Consider the following 23,280-nt stretch of genomic DNA (forward strand, 5'->3'; position numbering starts at 1 on the left):
CGTGCCTTCTTAATGTCTAAAAAAAATCACACTAATAGCACTGGAAATCCTTCTCAGTCTTTATAGAAAGCCAGAATCAAGGCTATTGTGGCTATCACAGTGTCTTGGAAGGAAAATACTAAATTATTAAGAACATTGAAGTTGCCATCAGGAACCCATCAAATTCATTTTATTCTGACATGGAAAAAAACATGTGAGAATAGCTGGGTTTCTAGAAGGAGATAAGGTGCTATGATGGGCAGACTGAGAAGCCTGTATGCAGTCAGCAGAGATTCTCAAAGGGAACTATTTTGACAGGAAAATAAGGAACTATTCTGAAAAATTCACATATGGGTCTAGTTTCAGCCTTGCAGTTCCATTTCCAGCTGCAAGCCCTCATTTAGCAAACACTCAGAAAATGTAAAGACTTTGACCCCATTTGGCATTGCAGCCCTTGATTGGCAAAACACTTCTACAGATGAGCTCTTCAAATGGTAATTTTGTGCTCTCCTGCAAAGTAAGATTTGTTTAGGCCATCAAAGGAGAAACACTTGATCGGATTTCTGTGCATAGACAACAAGATGCCAGATACTGTCCAGTCCGACCATGCCATGCACCGTGAAACAAGCAAATAAAAGCACACCTCAGGATGCAAATACCACTACAGCAAACAAGATTTTTAAAGTTACAGAGAAATTCAGGTTAGAACGGACCTCTGGAGGTGACCTGGTACAGCCCTTCACTCAAAAGAGGGCCACCTTAGGTCCTCTTTTTCACATCCATTTTCCAATGAAATAACCAAACATCAAACCACGATCACTAACTTCCTTGTCGCCTATTGTTTAATGTCACAGTCACCCATTCTTACACACCTGCATAACATACACACACGGAGCTTTGTAGCCCCACTTCCAAACAAGTGTGAACAGAAGCAATAGGTCTTTCCAGTTACTCTAGCAAATACCATAATAAAAACAACTAAACAAATAAAAACATTAAATCACCCTGCAGTCAGGTATGATGGGTAAAAAGTAGGAAGGAGGCTGGACCAAGAAAGGAAAGAGCAAAGGTTAAAAAACATGACTGTAGAAAGAGAGGGATGGAAACACAAGAATATTGTGGCAAGGGGAACCTCTTGATCTGTTTTAGCAGTAGTGAGAACCATTCAAAATCTCACAAAAAAAGGTTTCATCTTTTTCTGAGCTTCTTAGCCCAGCACTTAAGAGCCTCAACTCTGTTTATGGACAGTTGAGATAAATAGCCATGATTTAGATACTGAAGGGAGCCTCCTTGCTTTCAGAGTCTCCTTCCCACAGAGCCCCAGTGGGTGCCAGCTGCCCACTGGGATCCCTGACCACAGTGTCCTACCACTTCAGTCAGGATCTATCCTAGGTGTAAGTAGAGCGACCCATGGCAGAAATGGCCCAGATGCACAGCCACATAGAAGTGAAAGAAAGCTGTGGTGACACTGGAGGGGGAGCTGCAGTTCCCTTCCTTGCACCAGGACAATAAGCACACATTTTCTACTGCACACAGTTGAAAACAAAGAGAGATGAAAGTCCTAGAGTGAGCAGTAAACATATGGCTAGGCTGAGTCACATAAAGCTGCGTCTGTTCTCCACCTCACAGCCCTGCCCTGTGCATCAGTTTCATCATTATCCATGACAATTGGGACAGAGGATTCCCACCCTGGAACAGAGCTTTGAGAGCATCTGCAACTCCCTCTCATCACTGCCCAAATGAACTTCTTCCTGCCTCTGCATAGTTGATGCACGAGCCTTTATTGCTCCTACCAAGTCCTGTGTAATAGCTGGGGCTAGTCCTGCTCAGAAAGCTGGCTAATCTACTCTGGTATCTTTTTAAGCTATTTGCCATAATATTCTTTTAAAGCAGCTATTTTCATACTTTAATTACGCACTGTATTTTCAAGTCTTCTCTTTTAGCCTTCTACCCCTCACTTATTTCTACCTTTGCTGTATTTTAACTCCAGGAATTACTATTTGTTCTTGGAATATTGAAGAAGGTACGGGAGGGTCAAGCAAGGAAGTCTCAAGAAATCAGTACTGATATGGAAGGATTATAAGCAAACTCTAAAAGATAAAGGTAAGAAGCAGCTGAAGGACTGGGAAATACATGTGAAAGAAATGCCTGAGAGCACCGTGCAAAAGTCATCATCATGGGGGACAGGAAGGGGGAAATAGGTGAAATAAAGGATGCACCTCTTGATGCATGCTCTGATCAGTGCCACTTGACAGGTGGATAACTTTCCACTGCCCCCGTGTCAGTCCTTGGGCTAGAGAGGGAGAGGGCTGTGAGCCTCCTGCACAGCGCAGGGTACCCCAGCTCCGACTGGCTCTTCAGGCACATACAGCAAGCCTGAAGAGCCAGCTTGCTATTTCAGATGACAGCTTCAGGCAACAGTAGGACCTGCAGCGAAGGGCTCGGCACTCACTTGGGACTAAAAACAGAGCTTCTTATTCAGGAGGCTGATGTAAAGCCCAGAGGAGGGGGGAGAGGGGGATGATGTGCAAAGGGAGCACATGTGATATTCATTCAGTAAAAGAAAACTAACAGCTAAAGAATGCACAAGGTTAATATCAGCTCTAGAACCTCTTAGTGCTCAGAAGCCCAGTTGGAGTGTTTTCCTCACACACACATGAGAAACACATACCACACACCTCACCAGTGTCAGCCTCCCACAGTTGGAAAGAGCAGATATCCAAACTAAAGACTAAAGAAAAGAGCTCTGAAGGGAGGAGTGCTTAACTTGAAGCAGGACTTGTCCTAGCCCAGAAATCATCACCCCCTCCAGCTCCTGGGCTTGGAGGCAGCTTTCTGTATGCCAGCCGTCTCCAATCCCAAGCAAGCATGCAGCCACTCACTGTCACAGACCCCATGGGAAGTACATGCAGAGTGGGAACACTCCCATCTTTCCCATATCTATCTCTCATCATTACTCCCCCTCTAACCTTCCAGCTTTCCCACTCTCTCTCGATGCTAGAGGCTCTCCCACTACAGCAACCTCGATGATGCAAGAGACTGAGGGTGTCACAGCCTCTAGCTCTCATGGTCCAGCACAGCAACATTACCCATGGCGAAAGCCAAAAGGAAAGCCCTCTAGAGGTCAGGACAGATTCTAATCCCCAGTTTCCATCCTATGTAGATCTGGATTTGGTCACCACCAGTCTTTTGGCTCCAGCACACATGCTCAGATTTATCAGGTTTTCTGCCTGGTTTATATACTGGTTTCCAGAAGCTTTTCTGCTCTGCCTTCTCTTCTCCCCAAGGCACAGTGGAGCCTCTTTGCACGGTGCTACATGGGCCAGAATCCATGATCATTGCTAACTACATTTGAAAGTGAGAATCAATGGGGGAAGCAAGAAAGTCCATTTTAACTTCAAGCGACAGCAAGCGAGAGCTAATGGAGACAAAGCAACAAGGGTGGCAAAGAAAGACAGATGGACAGACAAGGAAGATGGTGCAAAATTTGTATTTTCTATTGCCCACGTGTAAACGGTTTAGTTGCCTTGCAGTAATTTACAGTATTTGGAAACTGGTCCACAAAGCCCCAGTGGGAATTAGGATGTTGTAGTGTCCCAGGGAGCTGAAAGGACTCAATGCCGAGCTACTGCTCACTGGGAGTCCTTCAAGATTCACAGCCTAATGGAAGTACTGGTCTCAGTATTTTCTTCACACCATGACCAGAAGGACAGAACAGATCTGCTCCACTGACCACATTCCTCCCCCCACCTGACTCAGCCATGTGCATAATGAACGAATAACTCAAGTCATGCATGTGCACCACACTCTCACTGCAGCCCACATGCTCACCCACCTGCTGCCAGAATAGGCACCCCCCTCCATTGCCAGAGTCAGTCAGGCATGTTTCTTCTCCCACTCACACAGTCCCACTCAGCTCCATCCACACCCTGACTTTGTCTGCCTTTAACAATTATCTCCAGCTCTGGGAAGGAGCACTGCAGATTCCGATCTTGCCTCTAACTGCTCATTTATTGCATCACAGAACATGCCCTGAGATGGGATGAAATTTCACCTTTTGCATACCCTTGCTTATTTACACTTGCTGCCCATGCTGGTTGCCTAAGGATGGGAAGGAGACAGGAGGTATTATTAAGCTTTTTAATATGATACCTCTTAGAAATAGAATAGCTGCTGCTATGTGAAAATCAGGCAATGGACCCACTCAGGACTCCAGTCTTCGCTATTTTTCTATGCTCACATGGTGCTGTATGGCAGACCAGGAATTTGAGCTCAGCTGCTGGCCCATCATTTCTAAAAGCTAATGGTTACGCACTAGGCTCAATTTTTTAAAGGGGTGAGATGGAAGATGGCTTCACACACTCTTCAGAGCTCAAAAGGTGATGCTCTTGTGGAGATAGAACCTTTTATAATACATATCTGTTCTTCACAGGCCTTCAGATGCACATGTACTCTGCTCTCTTCCTCAAGTCAGTCACGAAGATCTTTCCTTTCCCTCCAAAAAACCCACTAGTTAAACCCAGTAGTTAAAGCACAGGGACCTCAAGTCCTAAATGTCTGACTGTTCAAAAAAAGGATGTCAAGCAAAGTCTCCCTGGGAAGGCCCCTAAATTTGAAGTTGTCATATGTACTGAAAATATCTCTAAATTCATTCTTCTGAAGTAATTTTATATAACAAAAAAAATATTTAGATCTTCTCTGAAGCCTGAGACTGTGGTATCCAAGCAGACTACCTTCACAATGGGGCACAGAGCCAGTCCCAGCCTGGCTAAGGATAGATGCAACTGTACTGATAAATACATGTGCCGCCCCTACATCAGTTGTGCCTTGAGGTCACAGAAGTACCAAGTAGGATTTCTTCCCTAATACAAGCATTTTGTGTCTATAAATAATACCAGTCAGTGGGATCAAATCAATCTTTTCTAGCCCAAGCTCTTCCATGTTCCTCCATTGGTATGTAGCCCAAGCTACTTTTTTTTTCCTGGATGCTGGTTTGTGACTGTCATGCTGAGGAACCACAACTACATCCCCTCCTTTATGCCAGCCCACTAAGTTTCCTTCTCCATTGCTAAAGCTGCAGAGCTGAAAGTTATCTCAGCTATGCAGGTGAACCACCGTGACTCCACTTAGTTTTCCTCTGCTGCCCAGTACTTCTGCAGCACTCAGTCTTCCTCATTTTGGACACTCTGGTATTACAGATTTATACCATGATAATTAAGGGTAGAGCCTGAGTCTGTCTCCAGTAAGACAGGTTTGCTGTAAAAGTGCACAGGGAATTGTACTTCAAGGGGCAAATAGATTATGTCCCTAAAGGATCCCACCTGAGACAGAAACTGTGCTTCCAATTCATCTGATTGCTATAGTTAAATGTTCATACCACTCCATTACACGTATCTTAATTAATCAGCTGATTGTTCCCATACTCTCCCAGATTAAGATACCCTCTCTTAGAAAACATTAATTTATTAACCCCAGTCACTCCTTCTAAAGTAGTCCCAGAACAGAACATTGCCTGCCCACTAAATGCCAAGGCATTCATAATGTTCTGATTTACCAAGAGGCATTGCAAAATCTCTCAGAAGTATTTGAGTGGAGGAATAACACACAGGCTTTCTCAGAAGCATCATTAAAACCAGACAAACCTTTCAATCCATTTAGTGAAGTGCCTGAAGGTTGCTTTTTCAGAGAGGGGAAACAGAAGTAAATACAGCACACTGAAAATGAATACATGTAGTGCCACAGGCACCAGCCCTCTTACACATCATTTGAGATGCTGATGTTTTTTCCTGTTTCCTCTTTTTCTTCAATCTATACTCAGCACATTTCAGGCTCATGTGAGGAGACATCATAATAGCCCTGGAGATTTTTATTTATCCCTGAGAAAGTATAAAGTGGGCAGCAGCCAGAGAAGTTTCCTCTGCTGTCTGCTGAATGCCAGGCAGAAAGTGTCAATTAGCTGCCAGGAAAAGGCAGTTCATAATTCAGCCCCACTCAAGCCCCTGCCCTTTCTGCTGCAGATGACATAAAAGAACTATCTGAGAAGTTCCAAGAAGGCAACTGGCTCAGGAGAGAGAGAATACCAGCTCCTAACTGGACTGAGATACTTTGTTCATCTCACAAGTCCCATCACATTGCCATTAGTGGACATTAATATTTAGTCAATGCTAGTGACAAGGTTCAAGGCTGTGCCACCCATTCTGAAATTCCCTTCCAGAGCAGAGAATGCTGTTGTGGAGTCTACCAAAGTGACTCTTTTCACTGGGCTTTCTCCAAGGAGAGGCCAGGGGAGGATGCCTCAAGTCTCAGAAAATGCTTGTCTATTGAAACAAATTGCCAAATCTCTTTCAGCATCCTGATCCCAAACTTGTCCCCTCTTCTAGTCTGTCACAATTTGTGGCACACAGCCAGAGCACTCAGTTGGAGGCTGCAACCTCACCACATCACTGAGCTCCTAGAAACTTCGCAAAAAAGTGAGGAAAACCAGTAACTCTTGAATTCTTTTCTTCTCTTTGAGGCTTCCCATGTTTGGGGATGATTCAAGAGCTGCATGGCCTAACATGCTTTGGTAAAAGGAAGACTGCAAAATACAGTCCCATAGCTGAGCACCCATGGGTGAAGCAAGGAGGAAAGAAGGGAAGAAGGAGAAAGAGAAAATCAGCCTGTGGAAGACTTTTTCCACTCTTTTGCTTGTTTGTTCCAAATGCTTGGCTGGTTGGTTTTAGTTCCACGCAGGGTACTGGCACTGATTTTCTTTCATTGTGTGACATGCATTTTTAAATGAGTATTAAAGGTGCTGAAAGCCTGGGGTAGGCTGTTGGAGAGTTTTTTTAAGTAAACTTGGGTTTAATTCAAACCGAAATAAAACAAATAATTCCTTTGCTTGTTGACAGAGCCCCAGGTTTAAGCCCCTACAAGGCCGTATTCAGCCAGTGAGTAGACTTTTCTCAACCTCATAAAAATGCTCCAGGAAGCCCATTCAGAGAGTTTAGATCTGTACTGCTAGGACTGGTACCACTGTCTCTTCAGGCTGCCCTCTGATTCCTACTAAGATTTCTCTAGCTACAACAGATTTTATCTTTCAGTTTGACATTTTCCATATCAGATGCTCATGCCAGGTTTGATATTTGAAAAAAATGGAAGCAAAAGTGCTCTGTTATTTCCAAAAACAGTCTAGAGGAAAGAAGCTATTTTACCAACGTTAAGGGGAAAAAAAAGTGACCTTTTTAAAAAGCTCCAGCAAGTTCTCTGCTTTCAAGGGACTTGAATTTTGAAGACAGGAGAAAAAGGTTCCTTTCATGTCACATGCTGCTTTTTGCCATATTGTGAAAACCTAGGCAGGTCATAAGCCTTTGGAATAACTGCAATTTACACTTGTTCAACAGACACTTAATAGAGATTTTTTAAATTTGAAAAAAAAAAAAAGATATCTAAAATCCTCTCCTTACTGGGCCTTCTGCAGTCTAAGTGACCTCCTCTTCATATAAGCTCAAAGAAGGTCTACATCTGGACTGGGGAAGCAAGAGGAGGACTGCACCTCTTAGATTTGCATCTCCCTTGATCCTGCCCACTCCCTGCACACAGTGATCATTGGAAAAAGAGGGTGGCTAATTCTAAAGCAGTAGGAAAGGGCCTGGAAGGTGATCAGAATATATTGACTTGGGAGACTAGGAGAAATAGGGGCTGAAATGTTACATGGGAGAAGAAAACTGGAAGGTGTGACACCTGGACCATTTAGGCAAAGAGACTGGCACTTGTTGGGGCTGAGAGGAGGGGAAGACAGATGGGACAAGGAGCCAGAATGTGAGATAAGTGGAAATGGATGAAAACGAGTGGCACAGAGTCCAGAAGTGGAAGCTGGATTTTTCTAGATCCAGATCCAAAGCTTAAATGAGACATCTGTGGGGCAGATCGTAGCTTTGTAGGTAAGAACCAGACTGGGACAAAGAGCCAGAAGGACAGAAGAAACAAGGCAAGGTGGAGGATACAAGAAAAAAGAGGTGGGAGATAAAAGCTGAAAAGTTCACAACTACTGAACAACGCACTTTGGCAAAGTCTGGGCTCATTCATCACACAAAGGCAAGCACATCAAAATGGGGAAAGGTCAGAAGTACAGTTGCTCAAGGAACCTGAATGTAGCCCATTTTGCATAACCACTATGAATCAGTCCTGAAAGACACAATCAACAAAATTTTTCTTACAGCACCCTTGTCTCATTCAATGCACCAGATGGATTGAACTGAGAATCAAACTTAGCTGTTTGGAAAGCGGGCAGTAATCAAGGAAGAGGTAGAGACTAGCTGGTATAAACAGGACAATCATATAGCTAAGCTAGCTTTCAGCTGTACTGCAAGGCTGGATTCATCCCTACCTCTGCAGAAGGGTCATGGTGACGCAAGTAGTACAGAATAGGACAGGATAGGACAGGACAGAATGGAACACAGCAGATGGAGCAGAATACTTCTGTTGGAAGGGACCTACAATAACGATCTAGTCCAATTATCTGACCACTTCAGGGCTGACCAAATGCTAAACCATGTTATTTAGAGCATTTTCCAAATGCCTCTTCATTAACAGGCTTAGGACACTAAACACCTCTCTAGGAGGCCTGTTCCAGTGTCTGGCCACCCTCTCAACAGAGAAATGCTTCCTAATGTCCAGTCTAAAACTTTCCTAGTACACCTTTGAACCATTCCCATGCATCCTATTGCTGGATACCAGGGAGAAGAGATCAGTAAATCTCTTAAATCAGATTCTTTGCAAGCAGTCACTAAATCTGTGTGCCTCATTTTCTGGATGCTTGACAGAAGCTGAACAAACCCTCTGGCCCTTTTTTGGTTTGGTGGCAATTCCAAACAAAATAAATACCGTACTGAGAGCCCAGTTTTGGCAAATCAGTAAGTATAAAATTTTGACTTTGTTGAAACAAAAGTTTAGTGCCCCTCTTTTGAATCTGAACATTTTCAAACATCTTTTTTTAAATAAAAGATACATTTTAAAACTATACACTAATCTGAATAAGAACTAAAATGTTTCATCTAAAATATACTGAAAGAAATTATTAAAATTAAAATTAAAATTTAAAAAAGAAAACAATTTGAAAACTGGAGTTTTTTTCTTTTGGGTTCAAGATGATTTCTGCAAAACAAACAGTTATACAGGATACAAACAAACAGCCCATACAGCTTGCGTGCCACCAAATCTCCATTCCTACATTAATAAAAAAAATCAATGAAAAATGGTGCTCAGTCATAGTTAAGACTTGAAAAGCAGCAATTCGAGGAATCGCTGAGTTGAAGTCAAAGAGGAATTTGCTTTGAACACAGAAATCTTTCAGTAATGATCAGTACTTTGATAACAAGTTCGAGGTGTCTCAGATGAGGCATAAAAAATTAATAGACATTTTTTACCTTAATCTTGCTGTACCTCAGTTCTCCACCTATACAATGGATTTACATAAAGCTGCTTGTGTCTCTCATCTCACAGGAGTAGGGTGAGAATCCATAAACTTCATGATGCACTGAGTTACTGCCTTCACGTGTGCCACAGATAACACCTTGAGACAAACACTTTTCTCAGCAGCCTGTGAATGCAGGCACAATACAAAGCTTAAGGCTGCACATTAAACAAGGCAAAGAAAACAAAACACTGAATCACTGCTCAGTCAGGAAATGTCACCCATCCTGTGTACAGAAGCAGGCAGGGGTCCTATCTTGTAAAATAGTGTGCAGTCTTGAAACTGCTGCTCTGTAATGCGGAGACTTAAGAGTGCCAAATTAACATTGCATCCTTAATTCTGGCATTTTCTTCCTTTTGAAGTGCTTGCCTTTGCAACCTAAATAATATTCGTCTGACATAGTTGTGTGTAATATATGAAAGGATCTTGGCTCGGGGGCCTTGGACTTCACAGAACGTTGCAGAAGTGCCCCTGAGATTTCCTCCCCAGCTATTTTGCTTCCAGCTCATACCGGTTTTGCAGCACTGTATTAGAGCCTGTCTCCCTCCGTTACCACATGCCCTTCCTCAGACCTTCTTTCTCACCTCCAGCCACCCACCAGCAAGCTCCCCTGCTCTGACTTTCATCACTGCAATGATAATCATTTGCTTGGGAAATAATAACCATAGGACTCCGAGCACAGAGGTCTCGCTACATCAGATATAAAGCAGCAAATACAAGAGATATTTCCTATTTTCAGTGCAATAGCGTTGGCTTTTTGCATCCTTCCCGGATGTGGTCTGTACTGCAGAGGTGCCTCCTTCCAACACTTGCTCCTTTGCAGCCTTCCACCCAGTAACTGTACTGGTGAGAGGCAGAAAGAAAACCCTTGACTAACCACATCTGTCTCTATTTGCAGTTCTCAGCCTTCTCTTAGACCCAGATTCCCCAACATTTTTACTGCTATATAGCTTCTATGGTCTTAATAGTCTTCATCCATACCCCTTTACCTGAAGCTGAGCCATCCCCTGCTTCTCATCTGAAGAAAACAAAAATTCTGGAAACCTCTGTTGGGGGTAAAACCACTTCAGAGAACTTCTGGTGCAGTTCTGTTCATCCTGCAAAACGTGGCCGGAGCCTGATGTAAAGAACGTGCAGGCAACATGTTTGCACTGAATGAAACAAAGGCACCATATTAAGGTGGGAGTAGGGCCTGGTGTTTTAAAAAAAAAAAAAAATCTATTCAGAGGGAAAAATAATTTGGAAATTGCCAAAAAGGAGCTACGTAAAAAAAATAAATAAATAAAAAAATATATATAGGGCTTTTTTTATTTTTGAACTTTTTCTTTTTTCTAAAATATCAAAAAAAAATAGAAAAATACCAACCCAGTTCAAAACATGGATAATCCTCTTCTCCCTGGCATCATGACACCAGTCAGTGCAAGATTCCTCCTTTGATAACATCCTTTATCCTGTCCTAAGTTATTGTTCCCCCCTCCCTTTTTCTTATTCCTTCTCTCCCTTCCTCCCTCTCTCCTGGCTCTCTCCTCTGGCTCTCCCTGGTGAACAGTGAGCCTCGAGAAGCATTCCTGGGCTAGAAATTAACATATTAATGAAGAAAGAGCCTTGAAGAAGGGCTGAGAGATAGGGAGAAAACAGAGAAATGAGGCAGGCAGAACAAAATAACAAAGGGAAGATATAATGAAGAAGGGACACAGAGCCAAAGCACAAAGGAAGGAAAAAAAAAAAACCCAACACGCCTTTCTCAGGAACTTGTGCTGCTTCAAACAATTCCATGTGAAGAAAAGATGAAAGAGAGAAAAGAAAGGGGGTGGGGGAAATGGGGTGGTTCTTCTGTTTTAAACCAAGATTTAGTATTTCTATAGAAAAGAATCACTTATTGAGAGAAGGATGAGAAAGATGGAGGATGGGAGTAAGGGAAGGACACAGAGACACACAAAGGGGACATGACTGCTAACAAAAACAGTGGGTTCATCCCCGGCTTTTTGCAAATCACAAGGAGCATGGAGACATGGATATGCCATTGAAGTCTTAGGGCTTTGCCTACAGGTTACTGCCTCCCCTACAACCCTCTTATTCTCCCCTTCCACAATGTACTCCTGCAAGCCTGCCCCAAAATTATGTTGAAAACGGAGAAAATGTCAATTAGCAAAGACTAGTGTTGATCTGGCAAGCTCACAAGATTCCTACTCCCAACCCCTCTCAGCGTGATCAGGCAGACGGTTGGAAACCCACTAGGTTCAGCAGGTTGAGGAGGAAGTAAAAAAATTGTTAGTTCAAACATCTAAGTACTTGCTCAATCATTGTTCCTCTACGTGACTACCCATGATTTACATCCTTGGTTAAATGCACTGCAGAAGAATATATTCTAAATTTATTCTGCACCCACTAGCCAGAACAAGCCCACCACTCTCATGCCTGCAGAACATGACAAAAGGGCAAAAAAAGGATTCCAGGCTTGTAAAAGAAACATAAAGAAACAGCATCTTTAGTGCTGAAAAACACAGCAGACATTGCAAAACCAAGAGACATAAGGACTTAACTAGGAAATCAAGCTTTTTGGCATAGGTCTACATCAGCAAAAGTGTGAGCTGTTTCCAGAGGGCCATTTCTGCAAAACAGACCCCCTGCTCTTTATCACCATCTTTCACATTCCCACCCACATGTGCCACCACAGAAGAACTTATTCCACGGCTTCCTAGTGGTACCAAACCAGCTGCTTGGCACCTCACCAGAGCACTGCTATAATAAGTGCTGAGAGCTCATGGTCTTCTGCAGCACCTTCCTGGGTATGTAAGAATTATGTAAATAGTCACATGCACAACCGTGTTTGTCTCCTTGATCAGCCCCACATCTCTTTTCTTCTATAATGGTGAGGAGGGTGGACCAAGGCAAATGTGCTGGCATAGAAGTCCCTGCTGCCTGGCTTCAGCAGAATGGCCACAGCCAAGGTTGCAACATCCATGCAGCTGTCCAGGCTTTTGGCACTGCTGCTATGACCAAAGGCAACTGAAAAGGTAAGGTAGTAACTGCATGGAGGAATAAAGGTCAGTGACACCCACAGTCCTCCCTTTTGGGGAACTGGCTGTATTCCAAGTTTGGCAGTAGCCTGCATGCCCTTCACAGCAAGTGCTGTAAAACCAAGCCCAGTGATGCTTTTTATTTCTCCAAGGGCTCCTCCTTCCCACCACATCCCAAGTCTCCTTCGCTGCCTTTCTATCAGTGCCCTTCTCCAGGGACCTGTTTCCATAATGCCAATTGGTGGCTGCGATGAAGTTTCACAGCTGCCACATCTGATCATCAAGTGACAGGATCCCTTCTCCAGGCTTTGTGAGGATCCAGAAGTGGGTGGCAAATAGGAAGGCAACCAGCAGTAGTGCAAACCAGCCTGATCCCCAGTGGAAGGCGGTGGATGCCTCTCTCCTGAGCATCTTCACTCCCCTGTGGCTAATCCTACATCTGAATGACTACATAACCCAATGTACCAGCTTACTCGATACTTCCAGTGACACTCACTTTTGGCAGTGCCATGTTCTTCTCGTTTGGCTTCCTCGCTCTGTCAAACTTTCTACTTAAGCAATTTCATGGAACTATAATAAACTATCCCAAATCAATTTCACAGCATTGCTAAGCTTGTGCATCATCAATTCGAACTTGAGCTTTCCATGAAAAATTGCTTGGAGAAAAAAAACAAAAATCAGTAAACTCACTCTGAGGCCTTTTCAGAACTAGCATCTTTCCACAGCCACCCAAGAAACCGTGGCTTTGTACCAAATCTCCAAAACACTTGTTTCATCTGACCAGTAGTCCCACATTGGTAAAAACAAAGACATTCTCCTCCTCACAGCAACGTTAAAACAAAAATAGATCTGCAAGTAGAGCTCTCCCAATATCTCAATTACATGCCTGCAAGGAAAGAGAAGGAAAAGGAAACTGAGAAGAGGGCAGCAGAACACGCAGAAGAACCCTGAAAGATTAGTCCTGCACCTCCTGGATTTGGGCAAGTCAATTGCTGGAAAGCCCAGTATCCCACACTCTCCTCCCCAAACAGCTATTTAATATTAATACATGCTACGCATACTGAAGAGCAGTTGCTAGATGTTCAGATTTATTTGGAGGCTGTAAGCATCTGTACTTTGCACCTCGAAGTCTTCACAGTCCCTTGGTGATGCTGGAGAGCATTTCAACATGGCTTAAGTACCAGCTCTTCTAAGCTCTCACCACTCAGATGCAGAATGGCATCTGAGTGATGCATGCATGCTATGCGTCACCACTCAGATGCAGAAGAGCAGCGTCAGCATCTTTGAGAAGAGGATGAAAAGCATTTCTTGCAGCAATCTGTTTCATGTACCTCATGTCACTCATGGAGCTTCATCTGCCAGTGACAGGTTATTTTAAAGGGGAAGAAAGCCATGAAAAATGCCCTTTGTGGGGGGACCATCTTTTATTTACGGCATCTATTACCTATGTAGCTACATCCTCCCAGAACTTCACTGTAGTTGACCTTTTTGCTTCTCATACAGTTCTGGTTATCATCTGCTTTTTCTCAGCGGCAGGTACACAGCAGCCTTGTTGGATGTCTCCCTCTGTCCAGGGCTGAGTTTCCAGGGGAAATAAGCAGATAATCAGTGTAGAATCTAGGTACATATGCCCAAAACATGTCATGATCTTGTGATGAAGGAGGTCTCTGAAAGCAGATATTATCTGCTGGTGAAGTCTGCGTGTTGGAAAAGCTGCCAACCTCCTTCCTGAAACCACTTCTGGAACTGCTGGCTGCCTGCTTCACACAGGCACAGAAGAGGCATGTGTGGCACTGCTGCTAATCTCTTGTGCTTATTAAACAGCCCCAATGTCTTGGCGAAAATCCACCTCTAGCAATTTCATTCTGCTGGGTGAAATTCCTCGTGCAGCTCCAGTGAGGTGCAGTATTAATCTCTGCTTCATACTGTGTGCTGTTAAACAGTTGCTCTATTTCACCCCAGAGATGGCTGAATTTTAGCGATGAATTAAGCCGTCCCTTTCTACTCTGTAAAGTGCTTTGGAATTGCAGATAAAAGATCCTATGGCCTGCCATAAATAAATGTAAGATGCTGACACTGCTACTGGAGGTAGCCATCGTGCTGAAAAATTATTTCATGTGTGACACTAATAATACAGGGAAGAATGCCGGGCAAGACACTGAAAACTTATTTCCATCTCGTTTTAATACAGCTTCAAAACCAGGAAGAAAGTCAATGTCGAGTCAGCATTTGTGCATTTTTAACCACTGTCTGGCCTCAGAAATTCACAGGTTTTCAGGCTCTTTTCCACTCTGACCACACCACACCATCAGTGGGTGAGTCCTCCATCTGATTACCTGACATGTTGCTAGGTCCTTGGCAAAGACCAGCTCTAGGTTCGCAAAATCTGTTTCTCAAGCATTTCTCACGACATGTTACTGAAGAGGGGACCTCTAATCACCTTACTCTTTACTCAATCAAGACAGATATGGTGACCTGTTCAGTGTGGTATAGCAATCTCAGAAATCTCTCCACAGGGGTGGAAGAGAGCGTTCTTTGTAGGAAGATGGCTGGCAGCATTCAGTCTGATTGATCCTTACAAGGGCACTATGGTTAGATTTTAATATTAATTTTATATAAAGGTGTTTGAGTAGGGATGTTTTTACTGCTTAAATCAGGAGAGAATAGGCTGTGGGAATGATAAAGCAGGTAGTGGACTGGACAAGCTGACATGTCTCTGCCATTTCTGTTTTATTTGTTACTATTTCACTCACACTGAAGCATTTTAAATGCCACATTTCTGGATTATCTTTCATTCGAGTACTTCAAGAAATATAGTGCACAGTGAACGTACAGTAAGAAAAAAAATTACACTATGTTAACATCGGCCACCTTCAAATGTTCATATTCAATACAAAATCAAATTTTCTAACCTTAACAAAGCAGGAATCCCTTGTCTACTGCTGCAAACCTATTTTTGAAGTTTGAAGTGAAGCTAGCTTTGAGTTATTTGTCCACACCAATAGAAAACCCACCGCTGGATAATTATTCAAAAGCAGAACAAATTTATTCATTTCACACTGTCATAACTCAAAATTGGATGAACAGGTTTTTTTGCTCAGATTTTTCCAAAATGCTCACCTTTGGACTAAGAATAAAATAAAATTTGCAACATGAAACAAAACGTACTTTAAAAATAACAGCTACTTGAAAATAGGCCAGTGGAGAGGTCTGTGAGCTGCAGAGGGAGGTCTGGATCCTGCACAGGCAACAGATGTTCAAAACCACAGTTCCGTTTGGTCCCTTTGACATAAGTACTCAGCTGCCCCACAGATATGCAGATCCACATTTTCGCAAAATTTGGATGCAAGACTCGAGTACCCCCTTAAAGCAATGATTTTGAGAGGAATATCATCAGCAGCATCTAGTCAGGAGTGGCCTAAGCCTCAATTCAGCAAAGCACTTAATTGCCAGCTTAGCTTGAAACGTGCACAACGACCTCTTAGACAAAGCATACACGGCAAAGACCACTGAAGAGCAGGTGCCTCTCAAGGGGAACATACCAGCTGTTTGATAGCACTTAGCTCCAGCGCACAACGATGTAGGACAGAAAGGGAAAAAGAATATCCCATCAAAATTTAAACCACAGGAATGGTGTTAACACTGCAGAACGTAACAAAAAATGACTCGGCCTGATGCACCAGGGTTAATGCCTTGACTGTATGCCAGGAAAGGACATCTGATTTTTTTTTCCCCCTTTTATTCATGAATTACTGTCAACGGTGGACGCTGTTGTGGCCCCCTTGGCCCTCTGGAAGGGAGCCGCTAGGCGGCAAGCTGTCCTGGTGTTTTGTTAAACTGCACCGTGAACCCGAATTGCATCAAAGTGAAGAGAAGCAGAAGCTGCTCCAGAGTTGCACAGGGAGCCATAGCAACACGGCAGTTCCTATTTTTAAAAACTTGAAAGATAGTAAGAACATTAAGTCTGAGGGGAAAAAACTAAAAAACTCACATTTCTATCAGAAGGAAAAAAATGCCCATGCTCCTTCAGGCTCTAGTGATGAAACCACATATGGCTAACCATGGATTTGCAGGTGTGCAAGTCAGAAAATAACCACAGACCCATCAAGCCATTTCCTGAAGGAAGGAGGCTATTTCTCACCTTCCCTCCACTGATCTGCTAAAGCAGGTTTTCAAATTCCCTTGGGCACTTTAAAACCCACAGGACCCCAACAACATTTTGTGACTGGGGAAGATGCCACTGTAGCAAAAATGCTGAACTGCAGCCAGAGCTGGGTTTGCAGTTTCACACTGCTTCCTTCAGCTTCACTACAGAGGAAGGATTTTGATTCTCATTTCGTGAAGAGCAGAGAGAGCCTGAATGCCCAAGTTAAAGCATATTGTCACCAGCAAGCAAAATTGCCACGGTATTAGCACTAATTGGACTTGGCTGCAGAGCAGAAGATGTCTCAGAGGGCTGGAAGCAGAACATGGACATTTTCCCATCTGGAAACTGATGGTGCATACCAAAATTCATTCCCAGCTGGTGGATTTTGGAGGCCATTATGAAAGGGTCTGTCCTCTAATCAAGATAACCCTTGCCAAAAACCCAGCACTTCACTTGAACCCTCCCATCCTATTTTAATTGCAGAAATGATAAAAAATACAGCTGCCCACACAGAGCAAGTGCCTCCTCTCCACTTCTGACAAAGCCCTGCTCTGCAGGACCAAGGCACCCTGTGGTGCCTGCTGAGGCACAAACATTTTTTGCTCTTCCCCCATCATATACTCCCTCTGAGAAGCAGGGGGTCTGCAGTATTGTACAAGAACACTGAGTGAGGTTGATGTTAGACTTTCCTCTACCTGTCACTGGTGCCTTCCACTGCCAAAGCATCGCTGCTTAAGTGCATAAGGGCTGGGCAAAGCAAGGACAGCCAGGTACAGACTGTGCCCTTCTGCATCAGGCATCCTTGACAGCCCACCCATAAGGGGGAGATTTGGGTTGAGAGCATGTTATAAAGCTGCCCTCAGTATCACCCTTCAGGAGACAGAAAAATGAAGTGAGAGAAACCCACACTGCCCCCAAGATGCTGCTGCTCCCACCCACTGCCCACCTCCTTGGCAGACAGTGTGAACAACTGGTAGCCTCAGGGTAGTGAACCCAGCACCTTTCACCAGCACGGAACCACCATGGCAGGGAGTAACGCATGCAGGGCAAATGAAATGCAACAGGAGATGGAAAGCGGAAAGGGGAAAGAAAAGAAAGTGATGGCAGCATGCAGGCAGCAGTGAGCAGAGTAATCTACAAAGGATGAGGGGAGACAGAGAGACCCCAATGGAGGCAGAAAGCATGGGCCAGCGCCGGCCTCCAGCTGCTGCTGGAGCAGTGACAGGAACAAGCAGATTTCAGCAGCAGGGATCTCTAATCTGTCAGCAGCACTCGCCGCATGCTGCCAGCTAGCACCAGCCTGACAGCAGCCGGACTCACCAACCAGTGGAAACATAACGAGCTGCTAACAAGACACCAGCTTAAAGGCTCCAAAAGGTCAAAAGTTACATATGCTCCCTCACCCTCCAAGTTTCTGAAAAGGGCAATTTTTGCATCTGTGGGAACATGTCATTTATACCTTCTCTCCTCCACAGTCAAGAAACAAGTCCCAGCACCGTGCCTCCCACTGCTGGAGCAGGGCTTCCCAGTCAGCTGCCAAGCAGGTAGACGTGAAGCCAGTAAGACTTCCGTGCCAGCCAGTGCTCCTGTCTCTTAGCACGGAGTTAACTCCACAGTCCTATGGAGAAAGGGTGACGCAAACAGTCCTTTCTTCATTTCTGCTCTCAACTCCCTTGCTGCACTGTGGGAATGTGTGTGGCTCACTTGGGTAGGAGACAACAGAGTGGCTCCATGGCAGCTCCTGAAAATGACATATGATGATCCCCATGTCTGATATGGCAGGCAATAGCTGCTGTGACAGCAGAGAAGAGTGCAGGAAAGAGGGTTGGGAGAAGCCTGGGAAACAAGGAAAGGTGCTGCCTGGGTGCTGTCCTTCACACTGACCTGGGGAAAGCAGGTCTAGGATCATATGGTCACAGTGCTGTTTCCAGCTATCAGGGTGACACAATAACCTGAAGGGGCACTGCACCTTTCCAGGAATACATATAGCCCCTATGGTCTTGAGTCTCCAGGGAAGTAATATATTTGTACAGTCCTATTGCAAGTACTTTCTCTGCTCACTGACTCACTGTTCAGCTGTGTAAGCCCCAGCAGTTCCTAGTTTCCACTAGGGCAATGTGGCTACATGAGCACAGAGCTTGCCCTCGGTGTTCAAGGGAAAATAGTTTCCAACCATTCATTAAGGGCTCTTTTGCATTTCTTAACTGGCTGGTATGGAAAGCTCCAGATGAAAGTTAGTATTTCCCCTAAAGTGGAAGTATCATGTTCACACAATGCACCAAGCTAGCTTTCCAGCTGTTTTCATATTTGAGGAATCTGAGGTGCAGAATTGAATCTATCTTTGTTCCCCTCTTAAAGTATTTCTTTGCAAAGGCAGTATAATTCCATATTTGTATTTTCATTCCAAAGCAAATGCTTCACTGCACTTTTTATTAAAATGAAATCTGGTGTGTGCAGCCTGGTGTTAAATGAGAGACTATTAAAGCCAATCAGTGGAGAACTCATTAGTAACCCTACAACAACAAACTAGTAGTTATGGCCCAGCATTCACAAGCAGCCATGACAACCAGTAGGAAGAACCCAGGTCTCACTGAAGGCTATAATAAAAACACAGCTTATGTAGCCCCATGACTGTGACTATCCATACAAAACGGTGAGCTTCTATTCCTCAAATATGTGCCAGAAATCATGTTCTTTTCTCATGACTCATCCCTGAATTCCACTCCCAAGAATGCTCCTGTCATTTAGTTATTTCTTCTCATTTCTAAAATGTAATGAGAAGCACCAATCCCGAGCTCAAGGAAATCTGTCCCATCAATTAAAATAATGAAATAAGCAGAAGGCTGCCTATAAACACATCCACCTCTGCCCACTCACTCCTCAGAAGCCATGGTGAATCAAGAATAGATGAGCTCTGCAGAATGCCTATGTTAGCAACTCTCCTTTGAAGGGCCAAGAAGGAAGAAATCCACATTTGAGCATTTCTCCAGAGAAAAACTGTGTTAGAAACTCCTTCCCAGCCTTTGGAATGTCATCCATTAGAAGAGAGCAGAGAGCGCAGTGGTTTCCTGGGTACCCAGGAGAAGATTGGCCATTGAGATAACTGTAAACTTGGTAGACTGGAATATTCAAACCCCGTTTCTTCTGAGGCAATGAAGAAATAAATGAACAGGTAATTATTACAAACAATACAAATAACTAAAGAGTGTAATTGAACTGGAAAACAGCATTTGCATATACAGACTCCAAATGATCACCTAAGCCTATTATCAGCATAAACTGAGATAAATCTCTCACTCAAGGAAAACTTCATTCAAAAAGAAAACCAATAATTCTTGTAGAAAAAACCTTCTTTAAGGTATTACTTTCCTATTAGTTAGTGGAGTTATCTCACCAGTGGGCTCATTTCCAGGACAAAATTTGCAATGTTCAATGGTCGTGATCATACTTCTGCAATTCCAGTCTAACACAAAAGAGAACAAGTTTCAAGACAGACAAGAAACAGTTGCTATGAGACCATTATTAATACAAGAAGGTTCAGACCAAACACCTACATTGGCAAGAAATGGCATTTAGATAACAGTCTGTCTAGTTTCTTTTTGTGCTTGCAACCCTACTTCAAACAAAACTTTGTTTGCACAGCTCTTCCAAAAGCGAACAAGTGTCAGTGTAAGAAGGGGGAAAGAGAGAGAAACTGAGCTTTCTTTCTAAACATGAGCAGCTTTCAGTTCAGTTCCTCCGTTACACACCCAGATCAACCATCAACTGAGACCACATTGAACAAGACCCTTCAGTTTAGGCTGCATTCAGAACTGCTGCACTTTCAGCAAGAGAAAGGGGGGGAAAAAAAAAAAAAAAAAAAAAAAAGGAGGAAAAAAAAAAAAAGGAAGAAATGGTCAAAGTTCAAAGGCAGATCTTGGGAAATGACTAATTCACAGTCTTAATGTATAATGTGCCCCAGCTGAACTAAATTACACATTTTTTCAGTTGGATGTGTCACTCTTGGAAGAATGGGAAAATTCCCTTATCACACTGCCTCCCAGCTATGGATTTGAAGCAAATTGGACCACTTTAGATTAGCTTCAAGAGTTTCTGAAGCACCAGCTACATGGTGATGTATTATCTTAGGTCACATACACTTTGCTGCCTCCCCAGACATCAAGCCCACATACATGCATTTCTCTATTCTGTGTAGGCATGCGGAGGGGGAACTGTAAGTTACAGATGGCTGAATATAGTATTGCCGGGTTCAGGGCAAGACTAAAATTACTTTTCTAGAACCTTCAGCCCAGTCCAAAGTGAGCAAGACAATGTTCCAGACATGCAGGTATTGCTGCTCCCTGGTGCTCACACTGCGCAAGTGCTGTGGGATCTTAGTAGGTGGAAGGGGTTAGAGAAGGCATGAAGCATCCAGGTCTGCAGAATCTGTAATACTCCAGATAGACAAAGCATTTCAGGAGAGATTTAAAGACCTCAGATAGACGGAGTATATCAGGAAGGGTTTAAAGTTTAGCACATCGTAAATTCCAGCGAGTGCAACGGGACTTGAAGGTATGAACACAGATTACAGCCATTTATCTCTGTGGGTTTTGGTTCAGTGAAGTGAACTCCTATCTTCATGGCTGCTCCTTTCCACATCTTGTCCCTCTCTCACCTCTACCTTTCCTCCTACACAGACTCCAGGCTGTGAAGCTGAGCATGAAGCTGTCATATTTCTACTGAACCTTTAGATTTGCAAAAGCAATGGTTTATTTTGGACGCCATTAGTTTTATACGTCAAAAGGTGCCTGAAAGTAATTTCACTTAAACAGAAAACTAAGCACCCAACTCACTGAAGTCAAACTTCTTAACCATCTCACTCAGAAGCAGAGAGGGTGGAAACATCTGCTGGGGCAGAGGGAACAGAGCACAAGTCAGTGCCATGCAAGGCAAAGTGGGTATTTGCACTGTGGTCAAAGAAGCAACTGCAACACAGTGTAATTATTTCTGAGCTGGCCCAGGTGCCTGCAGCAATGTAGGCAGTGGCAGAACAGAGTTTGGCATGGACTAATTCACTCTGTTTCTCAGAAAGACTGATGTCAGTTACCCAAACTAAGCTGGGTTTATCTACATGTATCTGCAGTCATTCCTGTGAAAGCTGTACCCAAAGCAGACAAGGGAGAAGGAACAGCATGATTTGGGCCATGAAGGTGAGAAGAAAGCTAATATCTTCAAAAGTGACAAGAACTGCTTTCATGTGGGGTGCCCAGGCTTCAGGGCATATGTACACTGCACAACAGTACTGTCATATCTAGATACTCAAGAGTCTCTGAGCTGGCAACTTTTATACAACACAAAGAAGTGCTACGCAGAGAGGTTATGCTGGGTCCTTGAAGCAGTGTGGGTATGATGTGCACAGGCTAATACAGTGTCAACAGAACTAATTAGCAAAAGGTCTCTGCAGAACACTGCATCACATAGCAGGGGACAACATTTTGTTTTCTACATAACTGCTGAGAAGACACAGTACAGCTTTCCGGAAAAAAAAAAACACACCTTATTCATTTGAAAAGGTAGAACAACAGCCTACCTTAATGCTGTTGTATACCTTTGATATCTGATAACTTTGTATCTATTAAGTATATTTTCTCTGCTTAATCATTCCAGGGATGAGTCAAAAGAGAAGCAGAATACAACCCTCACCCCTAAGCATAGCTGGGAAGGAAACCGATAAAGCTTTGGGAACCTTTAGTCCTTCAGCAGTTCCAAGGCTCGCAGACAGCAAAAAGGTAATATGAGGATATGGAAGTAAAGGCAGTAAGATGTGGTATATGCCAAATGGATCATAGAGACAGCAGATAACATTATGGATAATAAAATGGCTCAAAGAATAGACTTTTCTTTCAGTCTTCAACTTCCAGGCAAAGCAACATCCGCTTTCTTGTTCACCATTCCCTCTATCTGCCTAGTACAGCTGACAGTGAGGGGCCTCAGCACGCAAACGAATCAATCACATTTTCACTGTTCCATGATTCATCATGACAAATGAACAAAGATGCTGAGCTCTGTGTGGCCACCTCTCCTGATGGCTACTGCTTGGATTGACCTTGTCCTACCACAAAGGGACCAACCTACCCAAGGATTTTATATGTAAAACATTGGAGAATAACAGCTGAGCAGGTCAGGGGGCATCTGGCTAATTGCAGATCCCATGTCTAATTATCTGGGTTGCTTAGTGACACACTAAAACTCCAACTGAGAGAAAAAGGAAGATCTAGTAATCAGAGTGCTGTTCTAGAGATTGTTCCACCACAGGCCTCCTCTATGACCTTACATAGGTATCTTAGCATTGTTTCTTCAGAAAACCTGAATCTGGATTAAAAGAAGATTGTTATTTAAATAGGTTTTCCCTATTTTTAAATGCCCTTTTCCATCTAGAAAAACTTGCCATTCTGATGCAGGTGCCTAACCTCTATGTATAACGTTCACGAGAGGGAATGGGACTCAAAACACCCAGCAGACAATGGCCAACAAGGTACTAATGAACAGGGTGATAGCACAAGTACTCCTGTTTGAGGTAAACTGGATTCTTAAGACAACCAAGGGTCTTAAAGGCTTCCAGTATAAAGCAGGAGCAAGGCAGAGTTATTGACTCTTACTCTTTTTGCAGCTTTAGCTCTCCATACCTCTCTGTACTTCAC

General features: G+C 43.5%; 1 protein-coding gene across 1 annotated transcript in view; it reads right to left on the reverse strand.

Annotated features, from left to right (window-relative positions):
* The window catches only part of GRIN2B (glutamate ionotropic receptor NMDA type subunit 2B), a gene marked incomplete at both ends in the record, with an annotated part of 170,140 nt that overhangs the window by 96,941 nt on the left and 49,919 nt on the right, over window positions 1–23,280 (reverse strand). The gene's annotated exons all lie outside the window — the stretch shown is intronic.

The sequence above is a fragment of the Psittacula echo genome, assembly GCF_963264785.1.
Source record: "Psittacula echo genome assembly, chromosome: 1".
NCBI lineage: Eukaryota > Metazoa > Chordata > Aves > Psittaciformes > Psittacidae > Psittacula > Psittacula echo.